The sequence below is a fragment of the Petromyzon marinus genome, chromosome 24 (assembly GCF_048934315.1).
Source record: "Petromyzon marinus isolate PM22_M1 ecotype Great Lakes invasive population chromosome 24, UKy_Petmar_22M1.pri1.0, whole genome shotgun sequence".
NCBI lineage: Eukaryota > Metazoa > Chordata > Hyperoartia > Petromyzontiformes > Petromyzontidae > Petromyzon > Petromyzon marinus.
The window spans coordinates 5,489,124-5,502,109 of record NC_133690.1 but is presented as its reverse complement, the minus strand read 5'-3'; the positions used below and the strand labels follow the sequence as shown (position 1 = coordinate 5,502,109).

At 55.2% G+C, this 12,986-nt stretch overlaps 1 pseudogene; it reads left to right on the top strand.

Moving 5' to 3' along the window:
- Positions 1-12,986, top strand: part of LOC142928853 (emopamil-binding protein-like) — a 41,515-nt pseudogene that overhangs the window by 28,273 nt on the left and 256 nt on the right.

Genomic DNA, 12,986 nt, shown 5'->3' with positions numbered 1-12,986 from the left:
TACACTGGTGATGGTGTAGCTACACTGGGTGAGTGATGGCGTAGCTACACTGGGTGAGTGATGGTGTAGCTACACTGGTGATGGTGTAGCTACACTGAGTGAGTGATGGTGTAGCTACACTGGTGATGGTGTAGCTACACTGGGTGGGTGATGGTGTCGCTACACTGGTGATGGTTTAGCTACTCTGGTGATGGTGTAGCTACACTGGGTGAGTGATGGTGTAGCTACACTGGTGATGGTGTAGCTACACTGGGTGAGTGATGGTGTAGCTACACTGGTGATGGTGTAGCTACGCTGGTGATGGTGTAGCTACACTGGGTGAGTGATGGTGTAGCTACGCTGGTGATGGTGTAGCTACACTGGGTGAGTGATGGTGTAGCTACACTGGTGATGGTGTAGCTACACTGGGTGAGTGATGGTGTAGCTACGCTGGTGATGGTGTAGCTACACTGGGTGATGGTGTAGATACACTGGGTGAGTGATGGTGTAGCTACACTGGTGATGGTGTAGCTACACTTGTGATGGTGTAGCTACACTGATTGGGTGATGGTGTAGGTACACTGGTGATGGTGTAGCTACACTGGGTGAGTGATGGTGTAGCTACACTGGTGATGGTGTAGCTACACTTGTGATGGTGTAGCTACACTGATTGGGTGATGGTGTAGGTACACTGGTGATGGTGTAGCTACACTGGGTGAGTGATGGTGTAGCTACACTGGTGATGGTGTAGCTACACTGGGTTGGTGATGCTGTAGCTACACTGGGTGATGGTGTAGCTATGCTGGTGATGGTGTAGCTACACTGGGTGGGTGATGGTGTAGCTACACTGGTGATGGTGTAGCTACACTGGGTGGGTGATGCTGTAGCTACACTGGGTGATGGTGTAGCTATGCTGGTGATGGTGTAGCTACACTGGGTGAGTGATGGTGTAGCTACGCTGGTGATGGTGTAGCTACACTGGGTGAGTGATGGTGTAGCTACACTGGGTGAGTGATGGTGTAGCTACACTGGTGATGGTGTAGCTACACTGGTGATGGTGTAGCTACGCTGGTGATGGTGTAGCTACACTGGGTGATGGTGTAGCTACACTGGGTGGGTGATGCTGTAGCTACGCTGGTGATGGTGTAGCTACACTGGGTGAGTGATGGTGTAGCTACACTGGGTGAGTGATGGTGTAGCTACACTGGGTGAGTGATGGTGTAGCTACACTGGTGATGGTGTAGCTACGCTGGTGATGGTGTAGCTACACTGGGTGAGTGATGGTGTAGCTACGCTGGTGATGGTGTAGCTACACTGGGTGAGTGATCGTGTAGCTACACTGGGTGAGTGTTGGTGTAGCTACACTGGTGATGGTGTAGCTACACTGGGTGATGGTGTAGATACACTGGGTGAGTGATGGTGTAGCTACGCTGGTGATGGTGTAGCTACACTGGGTGAGTGATCGTGTAGCTACACTGGGTGAGTGTTTGTGTAGCTACACTGGTGATGGTGTAGCTACACTGGGTGATGGTGTAGATACACTGGTGAGTGATGGTGTAGCTACGTTGGTGATGGTGTAGCTACACTGGGTGAGTGATGGTGTAGCTACACTGGTGATGGTGTAGCTACACTTGTGATGGTGTAGCTACACTGATTGGGTGATGGTGTAGGTACACTGGTGATGGTGTAGCTACACTGGGTGGGTGATGGTGTAGCTACACTGGTGATGGTTTAGCTACTCTGGTGATGGTGTAGCTACACTGGGTGAGTGATGGTGTAGCTACACTGGTGATGGTGTAGCTACACTGGGTGAGTGATGGCGTAGCTACACTGGGTGAGTGATGGTGTAGCTACACTGGTGATGGTGTAGCTACACTGAGTGAGTGATGGTGTAGCTACACTGGTGATGGTGTAGCTACACTGGGTGGGTGATGGTGTAGCTACACTGGTGATGGTTTAGCTACTCTGGTGATGGTGTAGCTACACTGGGTGAGTGATGGTGTAGCTACACTGGTGATGGTGTAGCTACACTGGGTGAGTGATGGTGTAGCTACACTGGTGATGGTGTAGCTACGCTGGTGATGGTGTAGCTACACTGGGTGAGTGATGGTGTAGCTACGCTGGTGATGGTGTAGCTACACTGGGTGAGTGATGGTGTAGCTACACTGGTGATGGTGTAGCTACACTGGGTGAGTGATGGTGTAGCTACGCTGGTGATGGTGTAGCTACACTGGGTGATGGTGTAGATACACTGGGTGAGTGATGGTGTAGCTACACTGGTGATGGTGTAGCTACACTTGTGATGGTGTAGCTACACTGATTGGGTGATGGTGTAGGTACACTGGTGATGGTGTAGCTACACTGGGTGAGTGATGGTGTAGCTACACTGGTGATGGTGTAGCTACACTTGTGATGGTGTAGCTACACTGATTGGGTGATGGTGTAGGTACACTGGTGATGGTGTAGCTACACTGGGTGAGTGATGGTGTAGCTACACTGGTGATGGTGTAGATACACTGGGTGGGTGATGGTGTAGCTACACTGGTGATGGTTTAGCTACTCTGGTGATGGTGTAGCTACACTGGGTGAGTGATGGTGTAGCTACGCTGGTGATGGTGTTGCTACACTGGGTGAGTGATGGTGTAGCTACACTGGTGATGGTGTAGCTACGCTGGTGACGGTGTAGCTACACTGGGTGAGTGATGGTGTAGCTACACTGAGTGAGTGATGGTGTAGCTACGCTGGTGATGGTGTAGCTACACTGGGTGAGTGATGGTGTAGCTACACTGAGTGAGTGATGGTGTAGCTACGCTGGTGATGGTGTAGATACACTGGGTGAGTGATGGTGTAGCTACACTGGTGATGGTGTAGCTACGCTGGTGATGGTGTAGCTAGACTGGGTGAGTGATGGTGTAGCTACGCTTGTGATGGTGTAGCTACACTGGGTGAGTGATGGTGTAGCTACACTGGTGATGGTGTAGCTACGCTGGTGATGGTGTAACTACACTGAGTGAGTGATGGTGTAGCTACGCTTGTGATGGTGTAGCTACACTGGGTGAGTGATGGTGTAGCTACACTGGGTGATTGATGGTGTAGCTACACTGGTGATGGTGTAGCTACACTTGTGATGGTGTATCTACACTGATTGGGTGATGGTCTAGGTACACTGGTGATGGTGTAGCTACGCTGGTGATGGTGTAGCTACACTGGGTGAGTGATGGTGTAGCTACTCTGGTGATGGTGTAGCTACACTGGGTGAGTGATGGTGTAGCTACACTGGGTGAGTGATGGTGTAGCTACACTGGGTGAGTGATGGTGTAGCTACGCTGGTGATGGTGTAGCTACACTGGGTGATGGTGTAGCTACACTGGTGATGGTGTAGCTACACTGGTGATGGTGTAGCTACACTGGTGATGGTGTAGCTACACTGGGTGAGTGATCGTGTAGCTACACTGGGTGAGTGTTGGTGTAGCTACACTGGGTGATGGTGTAGATACACTGGGTGAGTGATGGTGTAGCTACATTGGTGATGGTGTAGCTACACTTGTGATGGTGTAGCTACACTGATTGGGTGATGGTGTAGGTACACTGGTGATGGTGTAGCTACACTGGGTGAGTGATGGTGTAGCTACACTGGTGATGGTGTAGCTACAATGGGTGGGTGATGGTGTAGCTACACTGGTGATGGTTTAGCTACTCTGGTGATGGTGTAGCTACACTGGGTGAGTGATGGTGTAGCTACACTGGTGATGGTGTAGCTACACTGGGTGAGTGATGGTGTAGCTACACTGGTGATGGTGTTGCTACACTGGGTGAGTGATGGTGTAGCTACACTGGTGATGGTGTAGCTACGCTGGTGATGGTGTTGCTACACTGGGTGAGTGATGGTGTAGCTACACTGGTGATGGTGTAGCTACACTGGTGATGGTGTTGCTACACTGGGTGAGTGATGGTGTAGCTACACTGGTGATGCTGTAGCTACACTGGTGATGGTGTAGCTACACTGAGTGAGTGATGGTGTAGCTACGCTGGTGATGGTGTTGCTACACTGGTGATGGTGTAGCTACACTGGGTGAGTGATGGTGTAGCTACACTGAGTGAGTGATGGTGTAGCTACGCTGGTGATGGTGTAGCTACACTGGGTTAGTGATGGTGTAGCTACATTGGTGATGGTGTAGCTACGCTGGTGATGGTGTAGCTACACTGGGTGAGTGATGGTGTAACTACACTGGTGATGGTGTAGCTACACTGGGTGAGTGATGGTGTAACTACACTAGTGAGTGATGGTGTAGCTACGCTTGTGATGGTGTAGCTACACTGGGTGAGTGATGGTGTAGCTACACTGGTGATGGTGTAGCTACACTGGGTGATTGATGGTGTAGCTACACTGGTGATGGTGTAGCTACACTGGTGGTGTAGCTACGCTGGTGATGGTGTAGCTACACTGGGTGAGTGATGGTGTAGCTACGCTGGTGATGGTGTAGCTACACTCTGTGAGTGATGGTGTAGCTACACTCTGTGAGTGATGGTGTAGCTACACCAGCCTGCGATGTTGGTGTTGCTACACAGCACTTGCCCCAACAGTCTGTCTGAGGCTACACGGTGGGGGTGGGGGGGACCTTTGTCTTTGTGCCTGCAGGAGGGTCCCTTCGTCTGCATCTCGCTGGTGAGATCTCTGCCTGAGTCGGACAGCGTCCACTCCATGCTGTGTAAGCCAACTGCTCACCGGGGTTCACGTCCATGCCAGCTCTCTGTGTTGTGTTGCATCGTGTTTCTAAGTTTGCTGTGTGCTTGTTTTCTCGTTCACTGTTACCTGATGACGGTTGCTTGTGTTGCAATCGAAACGTCAGATTTTATTATTATTGTTTGATTTAATTTCCTACGTGACTTTACCGAAAGAACCACGGAGCAAAAATAGTTTAGTTTTGTAGATGAGATGTAGAGAGGTCAGTGGGACCTTACCTGGTTGCAATAAAAATAGTTTATATTCATATTCTTATTTCTTTCGGTAAAGTCACGTTATTGTTTCCCTTCAACGTGACTTAACCGAAAAAACTAAGAATATGAATTACTGCAGTCACGAAAGCTTTATATAAAAAAAATAGTTTAGTTTGTAGATGAGATGTAGAGACCTCAGTGGGACCTTACCTGGTTACAATAAAAATAGTTTAGTTTGTAGATGAGATGTTGAGACCTCAGTGGGACCTTACCTGGTTACAATAAAAATAGTTTAGTTTGTAGATGAGATGTTGAGACCTCAGTGGGACTTTACCTGGTAAAATAATAATAGTTTAGTTTGTAGATGACATGGAGAGAGCCCAGTGGGACCTTGCCTAGTACAATAAAAATAGTTTAGTTTGTAGATGAGATGTAGAGACCTCAGTGGGACCTTACCTGGTACAATAAAAATGACATCTGAAACGGCGCCTTGCGGCGACCGTGCCGTGCCGACGCCGTGCCCCGGCGTGCCGCAGGGAAGGAGTACGGTCGCGCCGACAGCCGCTGGCTTCACTCGGACCCCACCGTGGTGGCGCTCGAGATCCTGATGGTGGCGGTTGCGGGGCCCCTGGCGCTGCTGCTGGTGTTCGCCATCGTCCAGGACAAGCACTACTGGTAGAGGTCACGCCGCACTACTGGTAGGGGTCACGCCGCTCTACCTGTAGGGGTCACGCCGCTCTACCGGTAGGGGTCACGCCGCTCGACCGGTAGGGGTCACGCCACTCTACCGGTAGGGGGTCACGCCGCACTACCAGTAGGGGTAACGCCACACTACCGTTAGGGGGTAACGCCACACTACCGGTAAGGGTCACGTCGCTCTACCGGTAGGGGTCACGCCGCTGTACCGGTAGGGGTCACGCCGCTCTACCAGTAGGGGTCAAGCCACTCTACCGGTAGGGGGTAACGCCACACTACCGGTAGGGGTCATGCCGCACTACCGCTGGGGGGCGCTGTGGGTGTCACCGTATCCGTGACGACGCTGTGGGGTGTCCATGTAACGACGCATCTCCACCAGCACCACTAACCACGTTGTCTCCACCGCGCACTCACTCACCCACACCACCATCACCACCTCCGCCCACACCACCATCACCACCTCCGCCCACACCACTAACCCGCATCACCACTTCCGCCCACACCACCACCACCATCACCGCCTCCGCTCACACCATCACCACCACCGCCTCCGCTCACACCACTAACCCACATCGCCGTCAACACAACTGCCCGCACCACTAGCCCGCATCGCCGCCGCCTCCACCCACACCACCGCCACGCTCCCCCCTCCCCTCCCCCGCCCGCCCGTAGCCACTTTGTACAGGTGTGCCTGTGCGTGTGTGAGCTGTACGTAGCCACTTTGTACAGGTGTGCCTGTGCGTGTGTGAGCTGTACGTAGCCACTTTGTACAGGTGTGCCTGTGCGTGTGCGAGCTGTACGTAGCCACTTTGTACAGGTGTGCCTGTGCGTGTGCGAGCTGTACGTAGCCACTTTGTACAGGTGTGCCTGTGCGTGTGCGAGCTGTACGTAGCCACAGTGTACAGGTGTGCCTGTGCGTGTGCGAGCTGTACGTAGCCACTTTGTACAGGTGTGCCTGTGCGTGTGCGAGCTGTACGTAGCCACTTTGTACAGGTGTGCCTGTGCGTGTGCGGCGGCTGGATGACGTCCGCCCCCGAGTGGCTGGCGGGCAGCGCCAGCCTGCGCACCGACAGCGCCGACCTCCTCTGGCTCTACCTCGTCTTCTTCGACGGCCTCTGGGTGCTGCTGCCCATTGTGCTGCTCGCCCAGTCCTGGGGGGCGCTCGCCGTCGCTCACCGGCCGCACGTGGCCAAGGCCGCCGGTGACGGCGGCGGCAAGCGGAAGTGGCGATGAGCCGAGCCGAAAGTCGGTGCTGGCGTGACCGTTGGAGGAGATTTCCCGTCGTCCGTCCGCCCGCCCAATTTTTTTTTGATTGGCGCGAGAGAAATGAAAATTAAAAAAAGTAAAAAAAACGAGCGATCGAATGCCGACGGGTACCAACCACCCTTCGTCTCCCCAATCGAAACATTTCCCCGCCCCCCCTCCCCCCACCCCAGCGGTGCCCTCGCCAAAATGCACATCGGAAGAGCTGCGGTGAAAGAGAGGAGGGCGGGGAGAGAGGAGAGAGAGAGAGAGACGTTTTTGCTGAAAATAACGTGCGCGTTACGCCGTGCCGCATTGCCGTGAGTAAAAAACGCCCGACGTGGTTCTTTCGGTAAAAGTTCACGCAGGTAGGATACAAAAAATTGAAATAGATCTCGACGTAAATCGCTCGCGACAAATTTGTGAGCCACGGCTCTCGCCGAGCTCACGTTTAATGTCGGCTGCCCCGCCCACATTTAATGTCGGCTGCCCCGCCCACATTTAATGTCGGCTGCCCCGCCCACATTTAATGTCGGCTGCCCCGCCCACATTTAAAGTCGGCTGCCCCGCCCATCTCTAAACCTTCATAAACAGGCGGCCTCAGCAGATTTCCCCCTCTTCTTTGGTTCTTTCGGTAAAGTCACCACGTAGAACGAGAACTAAATAATAAAATAAAACAATAAAATTCTCACGACGTTTCGGCCACAACGCAAGCGGCCTTCTTCAGGTGAAGGAACAAAAAAACTGTCGGGACGACAGAGCTCCAATGAGCTCCAATGAGCTCTGTCGTCCCGACAGTTTTTTGTTCCTTCACCTGAAGAAGGCCGCTCGCGTTGTGGCCAAAACGTCGTGAGAATTTTATTGTTTTATTTTATTATTTCATTCTCATTCTACGTGGTGGTGACTTTACCGAAAGGACCCAAGAAGATGAATCCTTGCAGTCACGAAAGCTTTCAATCGAAAGATTTCCCCCTCGTTCACACCTGAGGACGGTCGCTTGCGTTGGTCTATTTAGTTTTTTCTCCCCGCTTACCACGTGATGACTTTACTTGAAGGGAATGAAGAGCGTGGATTCCTGCAGTCACGAAAGCTTCAAATCAAGATGGCACTATTGCGTCCTTGCTTGCTGACGAAAAGTGTTACCGGCAGAGCGTGGCAGCACCGCACGTCAGCAGGCGAAAGTAGATACGGGGAGTAAGACAGCGAAGGGAAAGCTCTGGAAGGGGTCCATCTGGAAGCCCTCGGGAACCTGCTGGTAGGTTCCAAAAGGGGGGCGTGGCCAGGGCGGGGCGAGGCCACGCCCTGAGGCGGGAGCTCGGGGCTGTTGCTAAAAGTGGATCTCCTCGCCGTTCGTCACCGTCGTCGCCGCCGCCATCTTCACCATCGCCGGCAGGGGCGGAGCCATGGGGGGGGGGCTGGGGGGGGGGCTCGGCCCCCCCTTAAATTTTGGGAAAGTCGGTAATCGGGATAACCGGATATCCGGCTGCTGCAAAATGCTGCAGGCTGCCACCTTGTGCTGCCCTGCAGGCTGCCACCTTGTGTGCTGCCCTGCAGGCTGCCACCTTGTGTGCTGCCCTGCAGGCTGCCACCTCGTGCTGGCCTGCAGGCTGCCATTTTGTGCTGCCCGGCAGGCTGCTTGAGCGGCAGCCTTTCGAACTCATCGAACTTATCAGCCACATCAGCGGCTCCGACCTATTAATAAACTCCGAGTTCAAATCCAAGACAATTTGTTTTACGCATTTTGTGGCGCCCATTGGAAAACATTACACTGGATATCTCAGAATATTGAAGTCAACCCCCCCCCGCTCCCCCCCCCCCCCAAAGTCAACATCCTGGCTCCGCCCCTAATCACCGGGCCCCGCTAGCTCGACAGCCTGCCAACTGTACTAGCTAGGTAGTACCGCTGAGAGTAGGCACGGCTGTGTGTGAGATATACATAAAGAGTGTGCACCCACGTAGGGTGCGTGCAGTCCCCTTCGCGTGCAAGAGTAAAGAAGGCACCTCCAATGATTCCTGTCTCCGAACTGCGTCACGACACTGACGCAATGACGACTCGACACACTTCCCTTGAGATGGCATCTCATTGAAGACACGTTCACTTGGCATCAGGCGGAGACCTCCACCGCAACAGCCCCGAGTCTCCCGCGCATCTCCCTTATATACCAACACGAGGCCACGCCCCTTTTCTCGATCATTCTCGCCGACTCTGGATGCTCGCTCCACCGGGGGACTCCACCGTTCCCTTCAGTCACATGACCATGCCCCCCTTCCCGAACCTTCTCGCTGACTCTGGACGCTCGCTCTCCCAGTAGACTCCACCGTTCTCTTCCGTCACATGACCACGCCCCCTTCATCGATGATTCCCGTAGCTACCGGTCCCTTCGTACACCACGACTGGTTCACTTCACAAGGGCCGATTAACTTCCACAAGCTCGACCGATCCCCACCACGGACGGTGCAACTTAGGCGATGTCTGCAGCTGCACCTGCGGACAATGCCCCGACAGCCCAGAGAGGCACGTGCTGGCACCGCTTTGCGCCCCACTCATTAGCGGCCCGTGGCCCCCGGCCGGTGATTTCCCTCGCCGCAGCACGTGCCTTTGACACTCGCCCCGAGCGCAACCTGCCGCATTTGTTTTCCTCGAAGCCACAACCAGTTCAGCGCTATGGGTGCTCCCGCTCGCACATCGGAGAGGGGACGAAGGAAAGAAACTCGACAATGCGTCCAAAGACTCGCCCGCACGCGGAAGTGGCATGCGCCGGCCACCGTCACCCCGTTCGGTTTACGGAAGCCGACACAGATGCCCCAGGACTACCGTCTGACTTCTCCACCAGCACCACGGGGGGCAATCCCGCGGAACGGTCGACGGTGGAATTGTGTCCGCCGTCGACAGCGCGCCCACCGCCTGTTCACACGTCCCTCCTCATCCGATGTGAGTTCACGCGAGCAGGGCTGCGCGTTCCGTATCAACGTGGTGCAGCGATATTTGAATGTGGGTGAAAGGACGGCTGTGGCCCCGGCGGGTACCGTGTTGGCCCATGTGATGCCCGCGGGTCAGATGGAACGTGGGCAGAGGCCCTTCGTAACGAGAATCCCGATTTGGCTAAGGCACAACCGGGCAAATTGAAGTCGCCGTCGCTGCAATTTCAGATGTCCCGGCAAGAGCAAGTTCGACATCGGTCGCACTTCGGAAACGGCTCTTGGCCCGCTTTTAGGATCGTCTGTGCCAGGCTAGGTGCAGGAAGAGGTCACGTGACAGACCCAGCAGGTGTCCTGGGTTGACTGCTGTGCCAGGCTAGGTGCAGGAAGAGGTCACGGGGCAGAACCAGCAGGTGCCCATGGGTTGACTGCTGTGCCAGGATAGGTGCAGGAGGAGGTCACGGGACAGACCCAGCAGGTGCCGTGGGTTGACTGCTGTGCCAGGCTAGGTGCAGGAGGAGGTCACGGGACAGACCCTGCAGTGCCCGTGGTTGACTGCTGTGCCAGGCTAGGTGCAGGAGGAGGTTACGGGACAGACCCTGTAGGTGCCGTGGGTTGACTGCTGTGGCAGGCTAGGTGCAGGAGGAGGTCACGGGACAGACCCTGTAGGTACCAGTGGGTTGACTGCTGTGCCATGCTAGGTGCAGGAGGAGGTCACGGGACAGACCCAGCAGGTGCTGTGGGTTGACTGCTGTGCCAGGCTAGGTGCAGGAGGAGGTCACGGGACAGACCCTGCAGGTGCCGTGGGTTGGCTGCTGTGCCAGGCTAGGTGCAGGACGAGGTCACGGGACAGACCCAGCAGGTGCCCATGGGTTGACTGCTGTGCCAGGCTAGGTGCAGGAGGAGGTCACGGGGCAGATCCAGCAGGTGCTGTGGGTTGACTGCTGTGCCAGGCTAGGTGCAGGAGGAGGTCACGGGACAGACCCTGTAGGTGCCGTGGATTGATTGCTGTGCCAGGATAGGTGCAGGAGGAGGTCACGGGACAGACCCAGCAGGTGCCCATGGGTTGACTGCTGTGCCAGGCTAGGTGCTGGAGGAGGTCACGGGACAGACCCAGCAGCTGCCGTGGGTTGACTGCTGTGCCAGGCTAGGTGCAGGAGGAGGTCACGGGACAGACCCAGCAGGTGCCGTGGGTTGACTGCTGTGCCAGGCTAGGTGCAGGAGGAGGTCACGGGACAGACCCAGCAGGTGCTGTGGGTTGACTGTTGTGCCAGGCTAGGTGCAGGAGGAGGTCACGGGACAGACCCAGCAGGTGCTGTGGGTTGACTGTTGTGCCAGGCTAGGTGCAGGAGGAGGTCACGGGACAGACCCAGCAGGTGCCCATGGGTTGACTGCTGTGCCAGGCTAGGTGCAGGAAGAGGTCACGGGACAGACCCAGCAGGTGCCCTGGGTTGACTGCTGTGCCAGGCTAGGTGCAGGACGAGGTCACGGGACAGACCCAGCAGGTGCCCTGGGTTGACTGCTGTGCCAGGCTAGGTGCAGGAGGAGGTCACGGGACAGACCCAGCAGGTGCCTTGGGTTGACTGTTGTGCCAGGCTAGGTGCAGAAGGAGGTCACGGGACAGACCCAGCAGCTGCCGAGCATATTCACGGGAACGCGTGCGTGTGTGTGTCTGTGTGTGTGTCTGTGTGTCTGTGTGTGTCTGTGTGTCTGTGTGTGTCTGTGAGTGTGTGTGTCTGTGTGTATGTCTGTGTGTGTGTGTCGTGTGAGTCAAGGCCTATGCTACCATCAGTAGGCCTGGGCTCTGGGTTGTTCTTCGTGCTTTCAGAGTCCTTGACCCTCTGCTCATGCTCATTAAGGACCTTCATGATGGTGAGCTGGCCTGGGTAAAACTACGTGGCCGGCGTCAGAGCCGTTGCCTGTACACCTTGGGATGCGACAGGGATGTCCTCTGGCTCCAACATTATTTAACATCTATTTCGATCACGTAGTTCGTGAAGCCTTCAGTAGCTGTACCCGATGAATTTCCATCTGGTACAGATACAATGGGAGGCTGATCGATGCCCGGGTGCGGTCAAGGGATGGCTCCCTATTGGCCAACCACGTTACGTATGCCGGAGACTTGGTAATTTCGGCATACTCAGAGGAGGAGATGGAGATGCTGCTGCTGAGACTGGAGTGTGCCACTAAGAGGTGCGGCCTTACCATCAGCCCCACCAAAACTAAGCAACTGCCTGGGTATTTTGTACCATCGGGAACTCTACCCCCACAACTCCCAATTGGTGATGGGGCAGTTGTGGAGAGAGTGGATAGTTTCCCATACCTGGGTAGTGTGCTTATGACCGGCTCCAGTTTAACAGCAGAGGTCTCACTCCGAAACAGTCGAGCGGCAATATATTTTCATCGGTTGCGTAACGCTGTGTGGAAGCTACCTAGTCTGTCGCTCCGCACTAAGCTTCAGGTCTTCTCGGCCACGGTCATTCCCTCCCTTCTCTACCCTTGCGAAACGTGGACCCCCCTAATGGAACATCTTCGCCGGTTAGAAACATTTAGGCTGGCCTGCCTACGATCCATCCTGGGTTTAACCAGGCTGGATTGTGTGAGGAGCTCACAAATCCTTGAAAGATCTGGGCAAGGTCCCATCGGTGAGCTCCTCCGGCAGGCAAGGCTGCGTTGGCTGGGTCATGTAGCCCGCATGCCCAGCCACCGCATGCCGAAACAGCTTTTGTTCGGCCGGATTGAGGGGCCTAAACGGGCGCGGCACGGGCTAGATAAGAGATGGAGTGATCTGGTACAGGAGGACGTGGAGCTGAGTGGACTTGCCGATGACTGGTACCAGTGGTGTCAAGATCGGCCTCTGTGTAGGAGGCTCGTGAAGGACGCTACAGGGCAGTTGGAGGTAGTCACCCTCCAACAACAACGGAGGGCGGAGGAGCGACGCTCACAACAACGAGCGGAGCGCCGGGTGGCTAAAGCACAGCAGGTTGGCACAGTAGGGGGCACAGGTGGTGCATCAGTCATCTCAGTCATCTCAGTCAGTCGACCCGTGGCACTTGGGTCTGCCCCGTGACCTCCTGCCCGCTGGCGTTCGACACTTCACGTGGCCTCAAGGTGCACATGGCCTGGCACAAGTGTCGTGGTGACGTCACCGCCACTTAGTGGCGAATGGCGGTTGTTGTTGTGTGTGTCTGTGTGTCAGTGTGTGTGTGGTG